The following is a 6,137-nucleotide window of genomic DNA, read 5'->3' as shown; positions in this document are numbered from 1 at the left end:
TGTATGTGCACATACATGTGACTGGAAAGGTTCGGGAGAAATAGGTGTCATCTCTGTTCATCTTTCACCTGTTACCGTAATATTAAAGTAGGAACTCTTTCCGGCACGTGCATTTCATTGTGCTAAATTTAAAATGTCAACTGAAGGTCTACCAAACTCATCTTGGCTTACTGAAATGCAATTATTAATAATAATACAATTAGGCTCACCAACGAAGATAGTGACATCCATCCCAAAGCGTGCATTCCTTTCCCAAACCAAACGGACATCGCTTCCTATAATGGCTCCTGCCGCTTGGCTGGGGCTTTTTGAAAGAGAGAACTAAAGCGGGTGTGGATGGGAAAAGCTTTCAGCGAATGGAGCCTGATTGACGTCATCTGGGCGCGACGGGACGCTCTACCGTGACTCGGGCCTCTCTATGGTGCGTCGGAGAACCGGCTAGATGAGCGGTACCGGAATGCAGTGGATCGACAGCCAAAAGAAAATAGGCGCTACCTCAATCCCGGAAAAGCTGCACGGCGGGGCCTCTCTGGCCTTACCCAGTCCCTGCTCTCGATAGTCCTCTGGGAGAAAGTGGTTTGAATCACGTTTGAGTCCCGTTTTAAAATGGCAAAGTCAGGGTAAATGATAAGCTAGACTGGAAAATGGACAACAGACATGAACTGGGATTTAGCAACCTTCGAGCAAACTGAGAAGTACCTCCAGCTTATTTCTACAGAATCCTAACTATATAGATTATGATTGAGATTCACTCTTGGAAAGGATGTCCTTCGTAACTCATTTCTAGTTAATTCCTTCCAGGTGCTTAGATCAAATGTATACACAAATGTGTAACAACAGATGTAGAGTTTTTATAATACATAAACAAACAAAAAGCATTGTGTAAATATATGTATAGGTATATGTAGAGAGAGAAAGAGAGAAGCTGGGAAAAGCAGTAATAGGTCAAGGAAGCGGGCCAAGAAGACAGAGGATGGACTACTATATTAAAAGTAGTTTTCAATTGCAAAATATACCCAAACCCTTTGAATATTTTCAAACTACATATAGTTATTGATTTGCTTGACACTTTACTTGGATTAATCTGAACCCGTTTTAAATTTTATGTATCTTGCATGGGTAAATTAGTATCAGTTATTCAGATGAATGTGAATTAGTTGAATCTGATTGTGTTGCCTCAAGTCTATCTCCCACCACCTGCCGGATGAAAACCTGAAATAATGTTCGAATTAAGTGGAAGGCAATACAATAACATTTTAAAGTTGCGTTTGTATTTACATATTCTGAATTCTTTCTACTGTAGCAGAACAAGTATTAAAAAAAAAAAAGAGGAGGGGGGGATAACTACCTATTTTAAGCTTTGCTAGGACTGGCAGTAAAGTTGTAGTATAATTTGCATGTCTACTGAATAACTGAGAATCTGACAATCTGATTAATCCAATTCATGGACCTGAATCTTTCAAAAGACCTGCTTGGTGAATATTCATGGAAATTGTCACATTCAAATATTTCCAGTACACTAGTAAAAAATAGTTAGATTCTTCTATCAAGTAAAACCAACAGCTAGTCTCTCCCACTTGCTCATGGACTTATTTGGCTATTATACTACCAGCACCACACACACACACACACACACACACACACACACAACACAGACAACGTACTCCCCACACATATACAGTGCATGTAAGTATTTCGTATGCCAATATTGCATTACATATTCTGAAAGTGCTGTCCAAAAACAAATGTTCTGTTCCATGTGGTAACTGGAGATTATGATTCCTTGACTGGACAAGTATACTAACTGGGATAATGTAAAAATGGTTTAAATGATACATCATGACTGAATGGGAGATATAGTTATAATTTTCTACGGTCTGCAGGCATAAGGGTCTCTCTTACGGCAAAAAAAAAAAAAAAAAAAAAAAAAAACCATATCTTTGGGAAACAGGGCAAGAAGCTAGTGTCAGATGTGCTTATTTGTCTTTCCTCAAGACCTAGCTGAAGAAAACTGATTTCTCTCAAACTGTGAAAAAACTTCTATCACAATTCTTCTGCCTATTTCAGAGTAGGTATTTTCATCCCCTGCCCCACGCACATGTGAAAATATACAATTAAGGATACCTCTTCATTCTTAATAAGTTTCTTTTCTCTTTAATAGTTTTTGATCATCGTGTTCATCCCAAGCACACATATCAATTTTTCCCTAAACAAGAAGGGGATTCTCTTATGCCATCCTCTCCGTGCCCTGCATAAATATTCCTACAAAGAAAGTGACCTGTTAATTATGAGTGATTGCTTTTCCCATCCCAGGGTGACTGAGGAATGATTTCAACTAAGTATTCATAGTCAGGGATCATCAAGTGATTGCTCTCCAGATTAATCTCCCTGGGCCAAAGTGCTGCTTGGTTGTAGCCTGAACATGGCACTGCATTATATCTGTCCTATTCAGTCCAAATAAGAAGACCTTATTTGCTAAACCATTTTAATTCCTTCTGCACAATTTAATTATACTTCAGTGCAAAACCACCTGTGACCTTGGGTTTAGTAATGAAATCCACTCCCCGGGCAACACTACAGAGAGTGGTCTGTTCGGTAAAGATGGTGTAAAATAAGAATCTTAAATATTGCTCATTACTGGAGGAACGATCTTCTTTTTGACTTGTTCTCTTTTAGTTTGCTTGCAGGCATCTGGCTGTTTTCTGGAGAAGATTTGTATAAGAAGTAGCTTCACCGGAAGATTTGAATAAAATCCAAAATGACTCCTAGTTGTTTCAGTGAAAAAACAGGGGAAAGTGTCATTTTTTTCCTGTATTCTGTGAACCAAAAGGTATAAAAAAAAATCCTTCATTTCTGTCTCCAAGAACGAAGATGAAAGTATATAACATGCAATTAAATGCTACTTTTGTATAAATATGGGTCATTTGATAGTCAATTATTAATTAGAGGTGCTATTTAGTTTGTAACAATTCTTTCAGAATCCAGTTTATTTGGCAAGTTCTACTTGATCAAGGTATGGGATACAGATTAGAAAAAGTCATTAGGAATTTTTATATTCATACACGTATGCATTTCAACAGACCTTCTTGGGATTTTCCATTGTTTTATATGTCACATCTTCTTTTATATATCCTGCACCCCAGTTTTTCTTCTTGGGGCCTTGTGATTTTTCCTCCAAGCAATATCCCTGCATTCACACAATCCCTTTACCATTCTAGCCACTAGCATGAACACCCCATGGTCTTACCTATAAGATGCATGCTAGCCCATTTGGCTGATTTTTAAGATTAAACAGATTTATTTTGTCGTATTTTAACCTCTCTGAAAATAGGCTGTCCTACAGTCAGTAGTAGCATCTACCATATCTTTTGGCCAGTCGGCAGTTACAGTGCAACTGTCAATGACCACTTGGATAAATTTGGTCATAGCTGTTCATGTGAGGGTCACATCCAAATTATATAATGAAACTTCTTTTTAAATTGAGCTGTAACTGACATATAACATTATTTAAGTTTCAGGTGTACAATATAATGATTCTATATATGTATATATTATAAAATGATCATCACAATAAGGCTAGTTAACATCTAACATCACAAATAATTTTTTCTTTTTATGAGAAGTTTTAAGATCTATTCTCTTAGCAACCTTCAAATATACAATGCAGTATTACTAACCTTAGAGTAATGCTTTGTATTAACTACATCATTAGGACTTAATTTATTTTATAACTGGAAGTTGGTACCTTGTGACTATTTTCGCCCATTTTACTTGCTTCTCACCCTTCACCTCTAGCAATTATTAATCTGTTTTCCAGATCTGTGAGTTCTTTTTCTTTGTTTTGTTTTAAATTCCACATGTAAGTGAAATAATATTGTATTTATCTTTCTCCGTCTCTCTTATTTCACTACATAATGCCCTCAAGATCCACCCATGTTGTTGCAAATGGCAAACGTATATATATAATGCATATTATATATTATACAGATTGATATAAATATATTAAGCATATTAATATAATATAGTATACATCTATATACTTAATAAATATACTTAGTGTATTAAGTATATTAATATAATATATTATACATATATATGTGTAATATTACATGTTTTACATATATGTATATAACATTTTCTTTATCCATTCACTCATTTATATGTCCACAGACACTTAGATTGTTTCTATGTCTTGGCCATTGTAAATAATGCTGCAATGAACATAGAGTACAGATAGCTTTTTGAGTTAGTGTCTTCATTTTCTTTGGAGAAATACCCAGAAATGGAATTTCTGATCATATAGTAGTTTTGTTTTTTTTTTTTTATTTTTTGAGGAATCTCCATACTGTTTTCCATAGTGGCTGGACCACTTTACATTCCCAACAGTGCATGTACAAGGTTTCCCTTTACATCCTTGCCTTGTCTTTTTTATAATAACCATTAGTTAGAATGAGTTAGGAGTGAGGTCATATCCTATTGTGATTTTGATTGGCATTTCCCTGATGATTAGTGATGTTAAGCACCTTTTCATGTACCTATTGGCAATCTGTATGTCTTTTTTACATCCAGTGGATAAAAAGGAACTTTTTAAAAATACATAAAGTTAAAAAGAAAAAGAAAGAGATAACAAAGCACAGGATTGTAGTTTAATTGGTAGTTTACCTTTTAGCAATGCATAAAACAATAATGTATCTTATACAGACATACGTGAAGATATTGCTGGTATGATTGCAGACCACTGCAATAAAGCAAATATCATAATAAATCAAGTCAAATAAGGGTTTTTTTGTTTTTCAGTGTATATCAAAGTCATGTTACACTATACTGTAGTCTATTAAGTGTGCAATAACATCATGTCTTAAAAACAATGTACATACTTTAATGAAAATACCTTATTACTAAAAAAAAAACAAGCTTTCAATGAATTGTAATCACTAGTCACACATCACCATAACAAATGTAATAATAATAAGTTTGATAGTGTGAGATACTAAAATATGACACAGAGATATGAAAGGAACAATTACTATGGAAAAATGGTCCAAATAGACTTTCTCCATGCAGGGTTGCTACAAACCTTCAATTTGTAAAAAGCATGCGCAAAGCAAAATAAAATGAGGTATGCACGTAATTAATGATATCACACATTTGATAGAATATGCTAATTCCATTGTTCCCTTTCTGTTAGGCCATCCACCCTCTGTCTAACCTCAAGATTGGTCCATTTTTACATCCTCCATCTTTCCTTTCTAGTTATTGCAGTTGCTTCCCCCCCCACCCCCATTTCCTGATCACACATAGAATTATCTGTCCTATCCATGAAGGTTGTATAATATATCTGATTTGGCACTGTGTGGCTTACTGTATTGCATAATTCTTATTTCAAGAATCATGGAATGTAAAAAAAAAAAAGGCCATACAGCCAATTTAGTGTAATGTTTAATTACAGACAAAGACATTGAGACCGAAGAGTTTAAGTGTTAGTGATAGATCAGAGACTGTGTGCCCATCTCTCACAAGCCAGATATAATCCTAAAATTAGGATTCTGACCCTATAAGAGCTGATAGAGCTGGGATCTGAGAGTATGTTGCCTTTTCTTGAAGCCTGTTAATTCAAATACACCAAGCCTTCTATGTCCTTGAAGAAGGTTTCCTGTGCCAGCTATTGTGCCTCCCCCAGGGTCTAGATATATACTAAGTCCACACTGAATGCTCGTTTGGTTGAATTAAACTATCAAAGAAAGTTAAAATGTCTTTAAAATTATAGGCATGGGTGAAGTATGCAATGCTTCAAACCCAGAACAGCCTTATTTTGGTTGTCAGTTTTCTTGGGCCGTGTGATTTCCTCCCACCCACCCCCAAAACATGAATGACAACCAAGAAGCACACAAAATAAGCTTCTCTATCCTAGCCTGAATGAAAATTCCAAGACTCTCTGTGGATGTTCATAGACATCAGATTCTCTTGATAAGAAAATTGCAACATTGTAACTTGTCCAAGCATTACAGTCCAATCAATGCCCTCCTTGTTTTGAGAAAAAATAAAGATAATAAAGTTTTTGAAGGATGCAGAGGAGCATCAGGGGTGACTAATTATACTAAGATTGAAAAGAATGGCAGAAAACAGTGGTAATAAAA

At 35.5% G+C, this 6,137-nt stretch overlaps 1 long non-coding RNA gene across 1 annotated transcript; it reads left to right on the top strand.

The window, feature by feature from the left end:
• The first annotated feature begins 538 nt into the window (after positions 1-538).
• LOC131517595 (uncharacterized) lies at positions 539-2,918 on the top strand. The gene is made up of 2 exons (XR_009264672.1): positions 539-801; positions 2,677-2,918. It is a non-coding gene; the product is annotated as an uncharacterized LOC131517595 (long non-coding RNA).
• The last annotated feature ends 3,219 nt before the right edge of the window (positions 2,919-6,137 follow it).

This window comes from Neofelis nebulosa, chromosome 7, assembly GCF_028018385.1.
Source record: "Neofelis nebulosa isolate mNeoNeb1 chromosome 7, mNeoNeb1.pri, whole genome shotgun sequence".
NCBI lineage: Eukaryota > Metazoa > Chordata > Mammalia > Carnivora > Felidae > Neofelis > Neofelis nebulosa.
The sequence above is the reverse complement of the archived record's forward strand: the minus strand, read 5'-3'. Positions and strand labels throughout refer to the sequence as shown.